The sequence below is a fragment of the Canis lupus genome, chromosome 9, assembly GCF_048164855.1.
Source record: "Canis lupus baileyi chromosome 9, mCanLup2.hap1, whole genome shotgun sequence".
NCBI lineage: Eukaryota > Metazoa > Chordata > Mammalia > Carnivora > Canidae > Canis > Canis lupus.
In genome coordinates this window covers 11,991,930-12,012,965 of record NC_132846.1, presented here as the reverse complement: position 1 = coordinate 12,012,965, position 21,036 = coordinate 11,991,930, and the positions used below count along the sequence as shown (strand labels likewise).

General features: G+C 39.2%; 1 long non-coding RNA gene across 1 annotated transcript in view; it reads left to right on the top strand.

Annotated features, from left to right (window-relative positions):
* Nucleotides 1–18,292, top strand: part of LOC140639783 (uncharacterized) — a 28,990-nt gene extending 10,698 nt beyond the window's left edge. Inside the window, exon 3 of the long non-coding RNA XR_012036408.1 lies at nucleotides 16,837–18,292. This is a non-coding gene — a long non-coding RNA (uncharacterized lncRNA). The remainder of the gene's footprint in view (nucleotides 1–16,836) is intronic.
* Nucleotides 18,293–21,036: the final 2,744 nt, after the last annotated feature.

Genomic DNA, 21,036 nt, shown 5'->3' with positions numbered 1-21,036 from the left:
CCTCTTTTTTTTTTTTTTTTTAAGATTTTATTTGAGAGAGTATGAGCGGGGATGGGGGTGGGAGGCATTGCACAGAGGGAGAGGGAGAAGCAGACTCCCTGCTGAGCAGGGCACCCATTGTGGGGCTCAGTCCCAAGACCCTGAGACCATGACCTGAGCCAAAGTAGGCACCTAACCAACTAAGCCACCCAGGTACTCCAACTCTGGCATCTTCTGATTTCTCCATCTGCTTGCCAGCTAGCCACTGAGAGAATTTAGAGATGGGGACTAGTGATTACTGGAGAAGTTTTTCCCTTTTTGTTGAATACTTTTATTTTTTATTTATTTTTAGTTTTTAAAGATTGTATTTATTTATTCATGAGAGACACGGTGATAGAGGCAGACATAGGCAGAGGGAGAAGCAGGCCCCCTGCAGAGAACCCAATGCAGGACTTGATCCTAGGACCTGGGATCACGGCCTGAGCTGAAAGCAGACACTTAACCACTGAGCCACCCAGGTGTCCCTTGTTGAATCCTTTTAAACATATCTTCTTGTTTCTAAGGGATCGTTTTTTTTTTTTTTTTTTTCTGTCCCAGTATGTTTTTATCATTGGTTATTTATAGAATGATAACAATTATTTTTATTATTTAAATGTGCTCACTGGTCCCTGGGAAGGCTATTGATTTAAGTGTTACCATCAGGAGAGGAGGCTCATGCTCTGTCTCCCAGCTGCCAGTGAACACAAACGGGCCAGCAACAGCCAGGCGGTGTCTGTAAAGGGTAGGGACTTACATCCAAGTGCTAGGGGACACACAACTCAAAAGCTCAAAACAGGGCAGCTGGGATGAAGGCAGAGAGCTCAGTAGAAGCAGGTAGCTCTTGCCCCACCTCAGATTCTGGAAGCTGCTGGGCAAAGCCCCACTATAGAAGGTGACAAAAGTCACTCCAGGCCATGATGATGGGCCAGGCCACTTTGCTCCAAGCTCAAAGAAGGTACTGGACCACTGTCTACCCCTCAGCCAGAGTTTTTTGAATCTATTTTTTGAGGGCAGCAGAGAATCTTAGCATAGATTTTGTTTTTGAACAGTGCTATTAATTCAGGTAATGGGAAAACCAGTTGGAACCCTCATCGGAGGTCTCACATTGCTGCCTTTATTATTTAAGTCAGGATATCCTGTATTTCTGAGTGTACTTGAGGTGCCAAGTCTATGAGGGAGGAGGTTCTCCAAAGGTTTTCTCTCTCAAGCCTCCAGACTAGCTGTAGAGACTCAAAATATCTCCTCAAATCTGTTAGGTTTTGTATTAGGGAATGTAGGGCTTTTTTTTTTTTTTTTTTCCTTACCCAAGAAACAACTTTCTCAGCACCCTTGGAATAAATAATATAATATTTATAATACTATTATAAATAATAGTATTCTGAAAAAATAAAGGTAACAAAAAAACAGACAAAAAACTAATCTGACACTTCTAGAAGCTGAATTAACTTTTTTTAACTTAGCCATCACTCTGCCACATTCAGTTCCATTGAGGTCCAGTCACTAAAGGCAGCCTGTGTTGCAGATAAGAGGGATTAAAACCCAGTTCTTAATGGGTCAAAGAATTTGCTCTGTAGACATGTTTTAAAATCACCACAGTATTCATGTTGTGGAGTGCCTTGGGGTATTTGGAATGTGCTAGTTAGAGATACTGTGTTTCTATCATTAAAGGAATACCAGGGGTATCTGAGTAGCTCAGTCGCTTGAGTATCTGACTTTTAATTTCAGCTCAGGTCATGATCTCAGGGTCCTGAGATTGAACCCTGCCTTCAGCTCCGTGCTGGGTGTGGAGACTGCTTAAGATTCTTTCTCTCCCTCTTCCTCTGCCCTTCCCCTGCCTCCTGCACACACTCTCTCAAAATAAAAATAGATTCTTTTAAAAAATAATAATAAATAAAGGAATGCCAGACAGGAGGCACATACACTTCATTTTGATGAGTCTGCTTCCTTGACACTATGTTCACAGGGTCTGATCTCCCCTTCCTTAGAACTTTCCAAGCCTCCATATCTCAATCATCAACCTTCCTTTCAGATGTGAGGCTCAGAGAATAGAGAGATGAGGCTTACACCACCTGTAGTTGTGTGGGCTTCCTGGGCAGACTCACAACAAATGTATCAAAACTTACCATCTTCATTCAACATTTACCATATCTTCCTTCTAGGGATAATTTTAGACTAAGTAATCTAATATCTAGGTCATTTCTTGCCAGCGTTATAATAGCCCACAAACAACTGCAAATATGGCAAACAACTGGGCAAATACCAGTCAACCAAACAACTTATCTTCTCTCTCTCTGATCCCATGACAAGGAACATTAATAGATGAATAGAGAAATGGAAAATAATCTACACTAAATCAACAGAGAGAGTATGTTGAATAAAAGCACAAAGTTTCATACATAGTTCTAATCCTGGTTCTGCCACTTAAAAGTAAATCATCTATCCTCTCAGCTTCTCTATCTATAAAATGGGAATGTTGACAATATCTACCTCATAAGATTGTCAAGTATTAAACAAGATGATGCCTATAGAGACCTACAAACTCAGTTATTAAAAATATTTTAAGGGGTGCCTGGGTGGCTTAGTCAGAGAAGCATCTGACTCTTGATGTCAGCTCAGGTGTAGATCCCAAGGTCATGGGTTCAAGCCCTGCATTGGGCTCCACACTACATGGGGAACCTACCTGTAAAAACATTTTTTGGGGAAAATATTTAGCACTCTACTTGATATCTGCACTGGCCCCCATTCTGCTGAGATGGGCATTCTGGGAGCCTTCCCTTGCCCATCCATGGGGTTGTACCAAGAATCTTATGAAGTGCTCAGGCCTCAGTGTATCCTTTGTGTATGTATTTCCTTTTTAAAAAAATTTTTTTTATGTGTTTCCTTTTGATCCATAGCCATCAGTCCACATAGGTGGCAGGGTTTCTGCTATTCTTATCCTCAGCACTCTGAAGTGCCTACACCATTTTGGAAGCAAAGGAGTCTTTTGCCAAGATATCTTATCCTTTGTCCACCAAGGGGAAGGTTGGCAAATAGCTATTCCTCTCCGGAGTCTTGCTTCCTCCCTGTGCAAAAAAGGAAAGTGTTTTTCTGCCCTTCTCTAGGATTTGCAGACTTCCCTCTTCGATCCTTCTAACCACTTACCTGGAGCAATTTGTTTTTCAGGCAGTTTTCCCCCTCTGATTCTCTAAGACACCCTCACTTAGTGGTTCTTAAAGTAGGGAGCACACACCCCAGGGGATCCCCAAAATCTTTTAAGGGGGTTGGAGAAATCAAAATTATGTTCATAATTACAGTAAAATGTTATTTGTCCTTCTTACCATGTTGGTATTTGCACCAGTACTACAAAAACAATAGTGTGTGAAACTGTTGGTGTTTGGCTCCTAATCAACATGCTGGCACTGAAGAATATGCCACTATGGCCTAACAGTTATTTGAACAGAAGGCATTTGAGTTCCTCTTTTTTTTTTTTAAGATTTATTTATTTATTTATTCATGAGAGACATAGAGAGAGAGGCAGAGACATAGGCAGACATAGCAGGCTCCATGCAGGGAGCCCAATGTGAGACTGGATCCAGGATCCTGGGATCAGGCCCTGAGCTGAAGGCAGATGCTCAACCACTGAGCCACCCAGGTGTCCCTAGGCATGTGAGTTCCTGAAACCCCTTATCTGCCCAGAAGTAGAGCCTCCCAAAAGAACTCAGGTATCATAAATCCCTCCCCAGGAGCAATCAGGGAGGATTAACTCTTATCACTGAGATGAGGTACCCACACCTCACCTAAACAGACAGGTGCCTTCGGGACCCATTTATCTTTCTAAAAGATCATGTGTTTTCCCATAAGTTCTCATTCTCCCCTTTCCTTTATTAAGAAGTCCATTGTTTTCCTTTTGTTTTTTTAATAAAATATTCTATTTTAAAGTAATCAACTACACCCAACATGGGGCTTGAATTTACAACTCTTAAATCAAGAGTCACACACTCCACTGAGCACCCCTGCAAGTCAGTTGTTTTCTCTAAGTGCCATTCTCCCTCTCTTCTTTCCTAATAAGGTGGAATATAAGCCCAAAACTCTAACCACCTCTTTGAGTCACACTTTATGTGACCCCAGTGTGTCCCTACTTGAATAAACAAATCTGTCTTTTCTCTTGCTAACTTGTCTTCTGTCAGTTTAATTCACAGGTTATCAAGAACTGAATCTAAGAGGGTATTGGGAAAGTTTTTTTCTCTTAGCATCAAACTATACTAACAGTTACTGCCCTCTTTACTATCACACACTTGCAGTAAAAAAAAAAAAAAAAAAAAAAAAAGTTTCCTTTAAGAATTTCCTTGATGAAGCAGTAAAAAGTATTACTTTTATTTATTTATTTTTTTAAGTATTACTTTTATTAAATCTTGAACCTTTAACACTCTGTGGTGAAATGGAAAGTACATGTAACGTGCTTCTGCTACATATAGTATTACAACGCACTGGAGCAGTTGAATTGTGAGCTAAACCAGCTGCTTTTTTTTCATGGAACACAATTTTCATTAAGACAACTACTGACAGACAAACATTATATTCAGACTTGAGCATTAGGCTGACATTTTCTAGAAAACGAGCAAGGAGAACCTGCTGCTTTTAAATAAACAACAAAATTTGTTACCAATGATAAAATTTAGAATTTTGAAACATTGGGGTGCCTGGGTGCCTCAGTCAGTTGAGTGCCTGCCTCTTGATTTCTCCTCAGGTCATGATCTCAGGGTCCTGAGATCAAGCCCCAAGTTAGGCTCCTTGCTCAGTGTGAAGGCTTCTTGGGATTCTTTCTCCCTCTCCCTCTTCCCCTCCCTAGGCTCATGTGCTCTAAATAAATAAATAAAATCTGGAAAAAAAAAAAAAAGGAATTTTGAAAAACTTGTATCCATGATCTTGAGGTTAACAACTCCCCAGCACATTAACAACATTTCTCATGAGATCAATGGTGATAATAACAAATGTGATCTTTGGATATTATGTAGTGGAAGATGTTAACATTTGGAAGATCTGGACAACTCAGTAAGCCAATATTTTCTGAATGGCCAGTAGATGACGTTACAAAATCATAAAGGGGAGGAAGAGCTATTCAAAGTGCAGCACAGATCAACAGATTTTAATGTAAGGATATATAAAAAGTTCCTTTATCTGATTTCAGATTCCACATTGCAACTAAACAATAAAGAAATTAACACCTGTTGAGTTTTAGTGTTGTACCCAGAAAGAATATCCACAAATTATCTGAAAAGTCTATTAAAATACTCCTTTTTCCAACCATATAGCTGTGTAAGACTGGATTTTGTTAATATACTGCAACCAACAGGAGACTGAATGCAGAAGATGAGAATCCAGTTGTTTGTTATGAAAACAAACATTAGGGCACCTGGGTGGCCCTGTGGTTGAGTGTCTGCCTTTGGCTCAGGTCGTGATCCTGGGATACTGGGATCGAGCCCTGTATCAGGCTCCCCATAGGGAGCCTGCTTCTCCCTCTGTCCATGTCTCTGCCTCTCTCTGTGTCTCTCATGAGTGAATAAATAAAATCTTTTAAAAAACCCACCAAACACTCAAAAAAAAAAAAAAAAACCCACCAAACACTAAAGAAATTTACAAAAATATAAAACAATGCGACTCTTCAAATTTATTTTTATTTTGGAAACTTTGTTTTTCACAAAAATGTGTTACTTATTTTATTATTTTTTAATGAATATTTAAAATTTTGAGTTTTAATTTTTTTAGTTTTAATTTCTAAGTAAATATTGATAGATATTACACATAAACAAAAGCACATTTGTTTCTCAATAATATCTAAGAATATAAAGAGGTCACGAGACCAGAAAGTTTGAGAATCACTGCTGTAGGTATTCTTAGAAATCTTCCTCTTTTGGGGATCCCTGGGTGGCGCAGCGGTTTGGCGCCTGCCTTTGGCCCGGGGCGCGATCCTGGAGACCTGGGATCAAATCCCACGTCCGGCTCCCTGCATGGAGCCTGCTTCTCCCTCTGCCTGTGTCTCTGCCTCTGTCTCTCTCTGTGTGACTATCATGAATAAATAAATAAAATCTTTAAAAAAAAAAAAAAGAAATCTTCCTCTTTTGGAATGCCTGGGTGGCTCAGTGGTTGAGCATCTGCCTTTAGCTCAGGTTTGATCCTGGGTTCCCAGGATCGAGTCCCACATCGGGCTCCTTGTGGGGAGCCTGTTCTCCCTCTGCCTGTGTCTCTGCCTCTCTCTCTCTTTGTTTCTCATGAATAAATAAATAAAATCTTAAAAAAAAAAAAAAGAAATCTACTTCTTTTACCTTCTGTCAGGGAACAAGAATTCCTGTCCCTTCAGGGGTACTTCTAGCTAGACTAAGAATCAAATTGACATGAGACAGTAATAAGAGAAAATTAAGTTTAATAGCATAGGTGTGGGGAATCCACGCAGACATGGAAACTCCCAAGACAGGCAAAATGAGGTGTGTGTATATATATATGCCATTCTGAACTAAGGGCTCTGGGACTTAAGAGGAAAGGAATGCACTTCACAGGGTGATAAGAAGAGCAGATGTTTGGTAATTAGATGTTTGCCCTGCCATACAGATGGGTCACTCAGATAAATTTTATTTTTGTTAATAATACTTATTCTGGAAAGACCCTCCAATTTAGATTCTTCTATGTAGTTAAGAGAGGGGCAAAAGTTTCTCTTGAGAGGTCTCAAGTACCTTTAGCTCAAAATATTCTGCATGCTTAAGTGGCACATTTGTGAGATGGAAGGTGGCCTTTCCCAAACTCCTTCACTTCTTACACTCTCCAAGTTCTTCTAAGACTTAAGGTAAGCAAAGGACAGAGAAATTTTTAGGGCACTTTTATTATCTGTTCTGCTACATACCTCCTGTGAGGCAAAGAATGGCCTGATTAGGAGAAGAAAAAGGAAAAAAGAAAATTTAATATCCCAAAATATTATGCTACATACATGTAAAGTACTTTGCATTGTGCCTGCTCCAAGTAGCACTTAGTAATGGCTGGTATCATCAACATCATCTTCACCTTCATCACTATTATTATTTTGTCTTGTCTATGTTTCCTATGGTGGTTATATGGTAATGATTCTTACATTTCCAAAACTCTGTTTTAAAATATTTTATTTATTTATCTATTTATTTATTTATTTATTTATTTATTTATTTATTTATTTATGAGATAATGATCATCAGGAGGGGCAGAAGCCAACTCTATGCTGAGCAGGAAGCCTGATGTGGGTCTCTATCCCAGGACCCTGAGATCAAGACCTGAGCCAAAGGCACATGCTTAACTCACTGAGCTACCCAGGTGCCCCTTAATATTTCCAAACTCTTAAGACAATGTATCCTTCAGAGTCTCTTAAATTCAGATCTTTCCATTTCCATATGATTTAAAATACTGTACTCTCTCTAGACAGAGTGGGATCCTGTAATGCTTCTAAATAGAGTACACTCACAGAAGTGCTTCCTCTTTTATCCCTGGAGAGAGTTTAGCCTTTGAAGTTATTGTTTCTCTGAAGGTCTTTTAAATCAGGAGTTATTCTTATGCAAAAAGACTAGGCTAGAAATCCTAAATGAAAGCCAGTAAGTTGCAGGGCGAGGAAAAGGATCACTGAATTACCTCTCCAGTTTCCTAACATTCCTGAAATAAGATTTTCATGTTGAAAACTCATAAGCAACGGCTATTAGGAACAAGACTTCCTATTACAACTCCAATGGATTTTTTAAAAAAATATTTCTTATTTTGGAGGGGAGAGAAAGAAAGAGGGGGTGCACTCAATGGGGAGGGGCAAAGGGTGAGGGAGAGAGAGAATCTCAAGCAGACTCCATGTTCACACAGAGCCTAAGTAGGGCTCTATCTCATGATCCTGAGATCATGATCTGAGCTGAAATCAAGAGTCAGACACTTAACTGACTGAGCCACCCAAGCATCCATGATGGATATTTTTTTAATTTCATTTTTTTCAGTAATCTCTATGCAGTGTGGGGCTCGAATTCACACTGACTCCTCAAGATCAAGAGTCACAGGCTGTTTCAAATTAACCAGCCAGGAGCCCCTTTGATGGAATTTTTGGACGTGCAACTCAATAGATCTATTCTGACCCACAGGTAGCATGTGGGAATGAAAATTGATAGGCTTTGAATCTGAAAGGTATGGGTTCAAATTCTGTCTTAGCCCTTTACTTGTTTGTGTGATGTTAGCAAAAGTTTGGCTTTCTGAGCCCTAGCTTTCCCTGCAGTGTGGACTCTACATGGCTCAATTTCACATTGAAAGAAACAAGGTCCAGCAGCCAAAATTCTTTCAAGAGGAATTCCCATCCTTACTTGTTTCTTATTTTTTCAAAGAACATAAAAGAGATCAAATTTGTAACCCACAACAATATTTAAAACCTTCCATTTTCTACTTTCTTATTCTGCCAAAGCTGCTCCAAAGCCTATTCTTCAAACCTCTGCAAATCCCCTCCTCATCCCTAGTCTGCCTGCTGAGTGGTTTATAGCTACCTTCTTTCTCCCTCTCCAACCCCATTTATTTATTTATTTATTTATTTATTTATTTATTTATTTATTTATGATAGTCAGAGAGAGAGAGAGAGAGAGAGGCAGAGACACAGGCAGAGGTAGAAGCAGGCTCCATGCACCGGGAACCCGACGTGGGATTCGATCCCGAGTCTCCAGGATCGTGCCCTGGGCCAAAGGCAGGCGCTAAACCGCTGCACCACCCAGGGATCCCCCACACCTTTTAGTTCTTTATTATGTATATTATGTAAAATTCATGTTCTCCCCAATTTGCTCTTAACTTGCATTCTCCATAACAAAGGAGGTTCTACCCTGCTTCTCCACCAATCTGGACAAATGAGGAATCTCCCTCTCTTCTCTTAATCCTGGGTCACAAAACTCTAAGAACTAGAGTGGAAAAGGAGCACCTGGGTGGCTCAGTCAATTAAATGGCTGCCTTTGGCTCAGGTCATGATCCCAGGGTTCTGGAATCCAGCCCCACATCGGGCTCCCTGCTCAGCAGAGAACCTGCTTCTGCCTCTTCTTCTAATGTTCCCCCTGCTTGTGCTTGTTCCCTCTCTCTAATAAATAAATAAAATCTTAAAAAAAAAGAATAGAGGGGAGAAAAATTTTCCTAGAAGTTGAGAAGAAACTGGGGCACGTGGAGCTCAGTCAGTTAAGGGTCCAACTCTTGATTTCAGCTCAGGTCTTGATCTCAGGGTCATGAGTTCAAGCCCTGCCTTGGACTTCATGCTGGGTGTGGAGCCTACATTAAAAACAAAAAACAAACAAAAACTGGGAAGGACAAAATTCTCTCTAGAGAGCAAGGAGGGAAGAACACTCCTAGTAATAAATCTTGTCTGTATCAGTCTCCAGGAGTTGTAAAGATTAAACGACCTAAAGTATAGTACCAGACATGTAAAAGAACTTCTGCACAAGTATGACCCTTTCCTCATTGCCAAATTCTTAATCCTAGCTATTCATTTGAACAGGTTCAGAATGAGCCTCCTCAAAATGTGCTGCTTTGGCATGTGGATTACTTTGAATTGAAGTCAACTTGGGCCCAAAAGACTCAGGAAGACCTTTTTCCTGCTTTTTTTTTTTAAAAAAAAATTTTATTTTTTTATTCATAGACACAGAGAGAGGGGCAGAGACACAGACAGAGGGAGAAGCAGGCTCCACGCAGGGAGCCCGATGTGGGACTCAATCCCGGGTCTCCAGGATCACACCCCAGGCTGCAGGCGGCGCCAAACCGCTGCGCCACCGGGGCTGCCCACCTTTTTCCCTCTTAAATGACTAAAAGATTGTAGATAGGGCACCTGGTCCAGGAAGGGAACTATCAGCAGAGATAACTACATAGTATATGGGCTAGATATAGTAAAATGGGGGGAAGTTCAAAACCTAGAGATCAAATTCCTCTCTGAGCCCCATTGTCTCCATTAGTGCATGCCAAAACATTTGTTTACCAAACATTTATCCTTCCCATTTTCCTATACATTGTCTGCCTTCCCTTTAAAGTCTCAAACCCTTATGTCCTCCCTAGTGCAGGATGGCATATAAACCTCAACTATCTGACTACTTCTGAGTGTAATATTCAAATGGGTCTCCCCTATACATGTAATTAGTTTTTCTCCTGTTAATCTGTCTTTTATCAATTTATCAACTAAACTACCTCTTGTAGTAGAGGAAAAAACTGTCCTTCCCTTCATATTCAATGAACATTTATTAAAAGCCTGTCTTGGGGGTGCCTGGGTGGCTCAGTCTCTTAAGTGTCTGCCTTTGGCTCAGGTCATGATCCCAGGGCCCTGGGATTGAGCCCTGCATCTGGTTCCCTGCTCAGTGGGGAGCCTGCTTCTCCCTCTCCCTCTGCCGCTCCCCCTCCTTGTGCTCTCTCACTCTCTCTATATATATATCAAATAAATAAATATTTTTTTTAAAAAAGCCTGTCTTGGGTGCTACAGGAGATATAAAGTGAATAAAGGATGATCTTTTAAGTGGAAAGTAAGAAATCAAGCCTGGAGATGGGAAGACCGGTTTGAAGACAGTAATTGGTCAAGCAAACTTGCCAGGGACTTGATCTAGGGAATGAGAGACCCAATGATTAGAAGAGACATTGAATTAGTAGAATGGATTAAACTTAACTGAAACTCCTGGCTGGCTCAGTCGGTAGAGTTTGTGACTCTTAATTTCAGGGTCATGAGTTCAAGCCCTATGTTGGGGGTAGAGTTTACTAAAAACAAACAAAAAAAAAAAAAAAAAAAAAAAAAAACCCTTGACTGATTTGAGGTACAGAGAGGAAAAGAAGACAGAGCTGAATTTCAAGTTTATAACCTGCTTTGAGAAGGAACTGGTAAGATACATGATAATGAGCTTGAAGAACCAGCAGAACCTTCACAATAGCCTGCAATAGAACATGTTGTTCTGAGAATTGTTAAGTCTATTCAACAAATTTCTACTGCCCCACTGTCCTAAGCAAGGACGACTGAATAGGACATAGAAGTTATCAAAATGAGTCTTGTGCTGACCTGATTATGTGATAGACATGCAAATTTGTATTTTAGTTTTTTCATTTTTAAGATAAGAATGGGAACATTTACCCAGCTCCTAGAAGCACTGTGCAGCCACAGGAGACATTGGAGATACTTATGAGAAGGCTCTGAGACTTTTAGTAGGTCTTCAATCCTTTTTGGATTTTGCCTCTATAGATTGTTGTTACATTAGAATAAGTTGAGTCATAAGGAATTACTAATTTTCTGTCATGTTGACCTACAAAAATGGGCAGTTTCCCATGGTTTGCTTGAACTATGCTGTGCAATGCAGAATACTTAAAAGAGGATTTTATGAAAATGGTCACATTGCTTTCCAAATCCGTTGGAGTGGCCATTGTTCCCAGAAGGCTATTTATCTAATTTTATCACTAAACTCAAAGAGAGAGATGGTTTAAGGCTTCATTTGCATTTGAACAAATATTATGATTATAACAGATGGTTTGCTATGATGAAAAAATTTTTGTCTACTTTTTTTTACATTTTTAATTATAACATTCATATTGCATTCTACAATTTACAAAGCATTTCTATCTATACTTTTTTTAAAAAGTCTTTTTAAAATTTTTTATTTATTTATTCATGAGAGACACAGAGAAAGAGAGAAAGGCAGAGACAGGCAGAGGGAGAAGCAGGCTCCATGTAGGGAGCCCAATGTGGGTGGGACTCGATCCCGGGACTCCAGGATCACGCCCTGGGGCTGAAGGCAGGCGCTAAACCTCTGAGCCACCCAGGGATCCCTATGCCTTTTTTTTTTTTTTTTTTTTGTATGAGAGAGTTGAGAGAGGAAGTAGAGAGAGCCTACTCCTCGCTGAGTGCAGACTCCAAGGGAAGGCTGGATCTCAGGACTCTGAGATCATGACCTGAACTGAAACCAAGAGTCAGATGCTTAACCTACTGAGATATTCAGGCACCCCTCTATCTGTACTTTCTTACCTTACATTCACAACTGTGCTGTGAGATACACAACACCAATCAAATTATACCCTTTTTATAGATGAGGAAACAGGCTCAGAGGGAATTATTCATCTTGCAAGTTTTAAGTAGGAGTAAAACCCAGGGCTAGACCACACAGACAAATTAGAAATAATGATAAATATATATATTATATCTATGTATATACCTTACATAATGTTTTTATAAGAAGTTAGCTATTTTATGCTAAGCTGGAGATATTTGACCTTTGTATTGAATACATTGTGAAATTTAAAATTAATTTACTTTTGTATAGGACGAGGGAAAGGAGGGCAGATATTGTTCTGAAATAACTTTTTTTTTTTTTTTTCTTTGGTGTTCCTATTTCCTGAAGTAACTTATTACCAGGCCTTCATTCCTTTGTAACATATTTGTTCTTCTGAATGAGAGACTAACAAAGATGCTCTCCTTGACCAAATTTTAATTAGGCTCCTCTGAACCCTCTTCTCAACTAGGCCTTGACCTTTGGGCTTCTGTGTCTGTCTCTGCAACACCCAATTTTAGCAAGGATTCTGCTAAGTCAGTATAGAGAGAATCTCCCACCCTGAGATCTGATCACCCAGGCCTGCCTTCAGCAAGAATTGTATTAAGTTGGTTTAGCCAGAATCCCTCCTTACCCCTGATATTTTTCCTCTTAGTTATTTTCCATCCACTGACCATGACTCAGCCCCCCTACCTTTAAATCCCCAGTTGATCATGCTGTATTTGTAAATGTGCCCAATTCTACACTGAGGTCTCTTTTCCTCTACTGCAGTAGTTCCTGAATAAAATCTGTTTATATTGACTAAACTACTGCCTGGCTTTAATTTCCTTTAACAAGACATTCAGGGCAGCCTCGGTGGCCCAGCAGTTTAGTGCCACCTTTGGCCTAGGGTATGATCCTGGGGACCCAGGATCGAGTCCCAGGTCAAGCTCCCTGCTTGGGGCCTGCTTCTCCCTCTGCCTGTGTCTCTGCCATTCTCAATCTCTCTCTCTCTCTCTCTCTCTCTGTCTCTAATGCATAAATAAATAAAATCTTAAAAAAAAAAAACAAAAAAAACCAAGACATTCAGAGTGATGGTGATTTCTGGTTTTCCTATGGTCAGTTGAAAAGTAGAAAGTGCCACAAAGAGCTTACAAGGAGTTTCCTGAATGTTTTTCAATTCAGAAGGATGAGCCCCTGAAGACTCTACAGTGTGATCATAAGGAGAAAGAAATAATCTTCACTGTCACTGTACAACCGTGGGTAAATCTCCATTCCCTTCTGACCCTCAGTTTTTTCATTTATAGAAATAAGGAAGTTTGATGGGATCAGCCGTGTTCAGTGTTCAGACTTTGGTTTCAGATTTCCAAAGAAAAATTGGAGGTTGTGGAAGACAACAGGCATGGGATTACTAATTTTTTATATTGACAAATAAGAACTTTTGAAAAACTGACATATCATGGTATCACCATAATTTCATATAGTAAAGCTAAAAAAAAGTACATTGGATATAATCTGAGAAGAGATTTCCCCCAAAAATGACAGTTGTGAAACTTGATCTGACATTTTCACTACAGACCAGAGAAAACTTTCTGGACTTGGCATGGGTGAAAATCAAGACACCAGAGGCCCTCCTATTTTCCTCTCATAGGTTTCAGAACATGCTACCCCAAAATATGGTTCTTGGGCATATTCAATATTTTAAGCTGAAAAAAACCTGAGAATCAGCAGGTACAGGAAAGACTCTCTGACCTCCTCAGTTTCCTTGAAGCAGGTCTTACGATCCTCTTGTGAGAGGCGCCCTCCCTACACTCAGAGGAAAGGAGCACCCTTGTTTCTGAAGATTAAGGGATGTTGAGAGGAATCAAAATAGGCCTTGTGAAGTTCTTACAAGTTCACTACCCTTAGCTCATACCCTCTTGTTCTGTCACAGTTTTCCATGGTTTTCTATTCTTCATCAGACCTAGTACAAATAAATCTCAGGCTTAATTGTGCTTCTTCGGGTCTTCATTTCCTTATGAAGGCTCCCATGTCATATGAAACTTACATTAAATAAATTTGACACTTTTCTTCTGTTAATCTGTCTTTGTCAGTTTAATCTTTAGGTCCAGTCAAGGACTCTAAGAGGGTTGAGGAAAAGCTTTTCCTCCTCTACACTTTCTATTTCTTTATTACTAGGAGTCTAATGTATCCTGGCTAGATCTTTGAAAATAATACCATGAGCTGATCATCAATGAACAGATTAGGGTATTTTTGTCCAAAGCATTTCAACAACATCCAAGCATTGAGAAGTGCCAGCTTCAGAATTAGTATTAGGGACATCCTTAAGGAAGTCTAGGGCTTGTATATCCCAAGACTTCTACCATTCTCTGTGATTCAAACTCTGGAGTTTGCTATTATTTTTTCAAAAGAGTCCAGGCATAGGAATAAATGTGTGCATGTGTGTGTGTGTGTGTGTGTGTGTGTGTGTGTGCACGTGCGTGTAGTCTGGCATGAAAATAAAGTTTCTGTCGGGTGAAAAAACCACTTATTGGATTAATTTCTGCTTCCTCTCTCAGGAAACAAGAAATCTAAACCAGCCTCTATTTTAATACAGATCAGAATCTGCTTAGAAGCAAAAATCCTGCTGAGTCAGAGGCAAAAATTTAGGAAATAATTTGAATGTCACTCTCTTTAACTTGTTAGTACTGTTCTTTAACTTAAGTTTTTGCTTTTAAAATTATTTTTAGGGGGATCTCTGGGTAGCTTAATGGTTTAGTGGCTGCCTTCGGCCCAGGGCATGAGCCTGGAGTCCTGGGATCGAGTCCCGCATTGGGCTCCCTGCATGGAACCTGCTTCTCCCTCTGGTTGTGTCTCTGCCTCTCTGTGTCTCTCATAAATAAATAAAGTCTTTAAAAAAATAAAAATGATGTTTATAATTATGTGTTTATTGAAGAATATTTTGAAAAGCATAAAATAAAATAAAAATAACTTAGAATCCCATTACCTAGAAGAAACACCCATAAATATTTTAGAGGATATTCCTCCTCTATGAATATGCATATACTTTTAAAGTTTGGGATCAGACTTTATCTACTATTTTTAGTGCTCTGTTTATGCTTATAACATTTTGTGAGAAAAATGAGTTTTCGTAATCATTAGCATAAGTGTATCCTATGAATATACTTAAATCATTCTCTTGGTTTTCATTGTTTCAGTTTTTCAATATTATATAAAAAGGTGTTCTGAACATTCCTGTTCATCTTTATTTATGCACCTATTTCTTTCCCTAGAATGAATGCCACTGGAAAAATAATGGATAGAGGATATGTATACTTAAACAAATTTTGATACAAATTGCTCAGCAAAAAGGGCATTCCCACAAATAATGTTAAAAAGTTCCCATTTGTGGGCGCCTGGCTAGCTTAGTCAGAAGATCATGGGATTCAATTTTAGGGTCTTGGGTTTGAGCCCAAAGTTGGCAGTAAATATTACTAAAATAAATAAATTTATTTTTTTAAAAAAACCTTATTTCATTGCATTTAGTCAGTGCTGAGTATTTTCATTATTCTAAATCTTGAGTAATTTGATGGCAGAACAATAGTATATCATTGTTTTCACTTGCATTTCTTTCATTAATAGTAGATTTAAACATTTTTTCATGTTTGCAGGTCACTTCAATTTGCTTGTTCTTTACCTTTAACATGTTTTTGTGTAAGGAAGTTTTACAAAGCTATTATTTTGTCTCTTTTTTTTGCCTTTATTGTTCTTTGTCTTTTTTTTTTTTTTTTTTTTTTTTTTTTGCTTAGGAAAACTTTACCTGGCATCAGATTCATATTCATCTATAATTTCTTCTAACTACACATATGATTTCTGTTTTTGAACAGTGTCTAGAATTTCCCTTATAAGGATAAATAAAGTGGGAAAACTGCTTTAACCTAACGTTAGTGTTTCTTCAATCAGTATGATATTGGTTACTGGTCTAAAATTCCTTGGGGCACCAGAGTGGTCAGTAAGTTAGGCCTCTGCCTTCAGCTCAGGTCGTGATCCTGGGATCAAGCGCCTCATCGGACTCCCTGCTCAGTGGCGACTCTGCTTCTCCCTCTCTCTGCTCCTCCCCTTGCTTGTGCTCTCTCTCTCTCAAATAAATAAAATAAAATAAAAAAGAAATCCCTTAACTACTAAATTATTACTATCTTATATATTCATAGTTTCTCTTCATAAATATTGAGATCAGTTTGATATTATTTTGTATTGCAGAGACAGAACTTACTCAAAATGTAGATCAAATAAACATTAAAAAGATACCTTGCGGGTTGCCTGGATGGCATAGTCTGTGAAGCGTCCAACTCTTGGTTTCAGCTTGGGTTGTGATCTAATGGTGGTGAGATCAAGCCCGAAGCTGGGCTCTGCACTCAGTGCAGAGTCTGCTTGAGATTTTCTCTTCCTTTCCCTCTGCCTATCCGGCTTGTGTTCTCTGTCTAAAATGGGTGAATAAATCTTAAAAAAACAAAAACCAAAAATCCCCTTGGATGTGCTATTTTATTTTTTTAAGTTTATTTATTTATTTGACAGAGAGCACAAGCAGGGGGAACAGGAAAGGGAGAGAGAGAAGCAGGCAACCCACTGGGCAGGGAGTATAACTCAGGGCTTGATCCCAGGACCCTGGGACCACGACCCAAGCCGAAGGCAGACCCTTAACTGACTAAGTCACCCAGGTGCCCTTATGTCTATGCTATTTTAATTCAAGATGTTATTTTAATAGCCTCCATAAAATGTAAAATATACATATAATTTATTAATTGGTTTTCTTTTAAAATCTTTTTTTTTTTTTAATTTTATTTATTTATGATAGTCACACAGAGAGAGAGAGAGGCAGAGACACAGGCAGAGGGAGAAGCAGGCTCCATGCACCGGGAGCCCAACGTGGGATTCGATCCCGGGACTCCAGGATCGCGCCCTGGTGCCAAAGGCAGGCGCCAAACCGCTGCGCTACCCAGGGATCCCTATTAATTGGTTTTCTTATTCATGTTGTTACTATTATTCTTATTACTAAAATTCTTAGTATATTTACAGCCTATTTGATATTCACCAACTAGTTCATCTTCATTTTTTTCTGGGTTAAGTATTATGTTCAAGTTTCAAGAAAGTCTAAAAACATATTAATATTGAAATGTGTAATATTCCTAATTATCATTGCTGGGTTCTTAAATATGGCAAATTTCTGATAACATAGAAAAATGAAATAAAAAAGTGAGAGAAACTTTGTCAAATATCATGCAGTTTCAGTAATAACTATTTTAGTCATGATCATTTTCACAGAGCAATTGATTTTCAGCCAGAGGGTTCCTTCACTGTTCCAGACTGCAAACATGTATTAAATAGGATCTCAAGTTCAATTCTCAGATGGGGCTTGCTTAGCAACCTCCCAAGCAATATTAATTGAAAATGAATGTGAAGAATGTCCACGTCTCTCAGGTTACTTCTGATGTTTCTTTCCAGACTGTACTTGGCTTTCTACTTCTACCTTTATTCTATTTTTCCAAGTTTTGTCTTTTAGCTTTTCAACAATTAATTTCTGTGCACTTCTTTTCCTTGTTAAGTCCCTCCAGATTTGGTGAGATCATAAGGATTCCTGCTTCAAAGATGATTATAAAGCAGAACTAGTGCTATGCAGGCTAATGGTTGCACAAAACAATTCTGAGTATCAAGGTCACAGACAAAGGGCACTACTCCAAACGGAGAAGTAAACAGAGTGTGCTTGGCACAGACTGTTACTGAACCCTGGTCTTTGCTTCAGGCAAATGCCTTCACCTGCATTTCATTCTTGCTCTTGGTCAGAGTCAATGAAAATCTGCTAATTTGATACAAATAATTAAGGTGGTCTCTAGACCTCACTTGAAGTATAATTTCTTCCAATGGTATTAAGATTTCAAAATACTAAAGAACTGGGATTTTCAGTTGTCCCATCTAAGTACTAACCAGACCCGCCTCTGCTTAGCTTCTGGTGCTATAGCCCTAGATAGGGTTTTTTCATTCTTGTCTAGCACAATCTGTCACAATGGGTCCCACAGAAAGGATCACTAAGTGAATATTCAACCTTACCTTTCAATGCTAACCAAATAGAAACATACTAGAAAATATGAGAATATTTACTCTATCACTTTTCTTAGGTTGCTGCCCCTGAGCCAGGGTGGTGCTTCTCAAGTGTAGGGTACGGAAAGTCATCTGAGGTGCTTATTAAACTGTAGCCTCCTGGGCCCCAAATCCAGAGATTATGATTTGGCAGTTTTCAAATGAAGGACTCTGAATTTACCAAGTATCTTTTTTTTTTTTTAATTTTATTTACTTATGATAGTCATACAGAGAGAGAGGCAGAGACATAGGCAGAGGGAGAAGCAGGCTCCATGCACCGGGAGCCCGATGTGGGATTTGATCCCTCGTCTCGAGGATCGTGCCCTGGGCCAAAGGCAGGCGCCAAACCGCTGCGCCACCCAGGGATACCTACCAAGTATCTTAAACCAATTCTGATGCAAGTGATCAGAAACACTAGTTTGGGGCTTTTACTATTGAGAAAGCTAACCACCCTTATGTTTTTTTTATTATTGGCCAATTAGCCAATTTTTAAATTTAGTTTCTCCATTTTCAAAACTGACAAGTAAAACCTGACCCATCTGATTCGTTGGGGCTAGGTAGACATGATTTATATCGACAATTGAACATGATTATATTGGCATTTATCCCACAAGAGAGACACCAATAGGCTGAACAAAAAGAACTGCCTATTTTAAATGAATGAATAATTAAAAAAACAATAACATGCAAATAAGAAACCAAAATCAAACCAACTAGAGAATGGAGAAATGCCCAAAAGGAGGGAGGGTAACCCTCCTATAAGTAAACCAAAATCATCTCTGTACTAGAAGAGTTCTCAGTCCTAACCCTCAATATCCTCATACAGCAGAAAACTGTCACAGACTGCACCTCCTTATGAGGCAAATTTTTCTCTGGTGTGTGGGCCCGCCCTGCCTACTTGGGTGTGTTAAGCCTGATAATTTCTGAAGGAAAAATGTAAGCAAGTGCACTCTACCAACATCAGAGACTAGTCCTAATAAGAATAAATAAAACACACTTACTTTAATTATTAAATTCTGCTAGAAAGAATCTACTCTAAGGGAAAATATAAAATATTTTTAAATTAACAAAACATTTTAACTTTTGGTTATTTCTATAGGGGAGAAGAGAGGAGGATGCAACCAGAGAGAAGCACACAGGCAGGTTTCTACATTACAGGCAATGTTTTATTTCTTAAGTTGGAAGTGGATGCTAAGCTGTTCATTTTATTATTAATCTTTATGTTGTTCATATATGCTTTATACAAGTTTTATATTTGATATAAATCACCCTAAATTTATTTTTAGTTTTTACTTATTTATTAAGATTTTTTTAAATCTAAATTCAGTTAGCCAACATGTAGTAGTACATCATGAGTTTCAGAGGTAGAGTCCAGTAAACATTTTATTTTTTTATGTAATCTCTACACTCAATATGGGGCTTGAACTGGCAACCTCAAGATCAAGAGTCACATGTTCTACTGACTGAGCCAGCCGGGTGCCCCTAATCACCTTTAATTTTTTTAAAATATTTTATTTATTTATTCACTCATGAGAGAGAGAGAGAGGGAGAGAAAGAGGCAGAGACACAGGCAGAGGGAGAAGCAGGCTCCATGCAGTGAGCTTGATTTGGGACTCGACCAGGGTCTCCAGGATCACATCCTGGGCGGAAGGTGGCGCTAAACCGCTGAGCCACCCGGGCTGCCCTCACCTTTAATTTTTAAACATTTTTTTAAAGATTTTATTTATTCATGAGAGACAGAGAGATGCAGAGACACAGGCAGAGCGATAAGCAGGCTCCATGCAAGGAGCCTGATGTGGGACTCGATTCCGGGTCTCCAGGAGCCGAAGGCAGCACTAAACCGCTGAGCCACCTGGGATGCCCAATTTTTAAACATTTTATACTGAAAAGCTATATTTTTAACACTTCAGTGTTATTTATAACAGCATAAATTGGTTCAACCATATTCTGAATGGAATATTGTTCAGTTATTTAAAATGGTTGTGTAGGGATCCCTGGGTGGTGCAGCGGTTTGGCGCCTGCCTTTGGCCCAGGGCGCGATCCTGGAGACCCGGGATCGATTCCCACATCGGGCTCCCGGTGCATGGAGCCTGCTTCTCCCTCTGCCTGTGTCTCTGCCTCTCTTTCTCTCTCTGTGACTATCATAAAAAAAAAAAAAAAAAAAAAAAAAGAATGGTTGTGTAGCACTATGGGGAAAAAAACCCCTTATGATAAGTTACCAAAAAATTATGTGACAAAATCCTGTCACTGGAAGACTACAACCATGTAAAACAGTTCAAACAGTAAGACAGTATGCTACTATGATATTGTGATCATTTTTAGCAAAAGGGAGTATGAGTGTGTTCCCCTTGCTTTGTTTCTCTAATGTTCTTTAGTGTGGTTATGTTGTTATTAATAATTAAACTTTTTATTACAAAAAGAAAAAGATTTCTCCAGAAAGCATTATTTGTTTCTACTGTAAAGTAATGTAATATGACCAGAAATCATACTGGCTTCTAAGGTTTTATAGAGGAGAAAGTTTTCATGTAAAACAATAAAACTAAGAAAACAAAATCCTTCCCTCAGGTGTTTCTCAGGAGCTTCTCAGCCACTGTACCTCAGAGAACAAATGCCTTATGCTAAGATTCAATGGTCTGCCAAGAACTGAGTTTCCCTCCTTTTGGATCCTGTCATTGGCCAGCCTGCCTTTCCATCACCAACGACCTCTAGTATCTTGGTCACACACACCTCACAGCAAGAAGCTGACTAATCCTAATGCTGGGGTGGCTTATTAGGCAACCTTTCACACAGTGCCCATTGCTACTCATTGCACAATATATTTGCCTGGGAATGATAAACACCATGGTTTACATTTGACTCCAGTCACCCTGTCAATGCCAGCAGCTTAAATGTGTAAACATCACCCAGTGCCTTTAGAAAG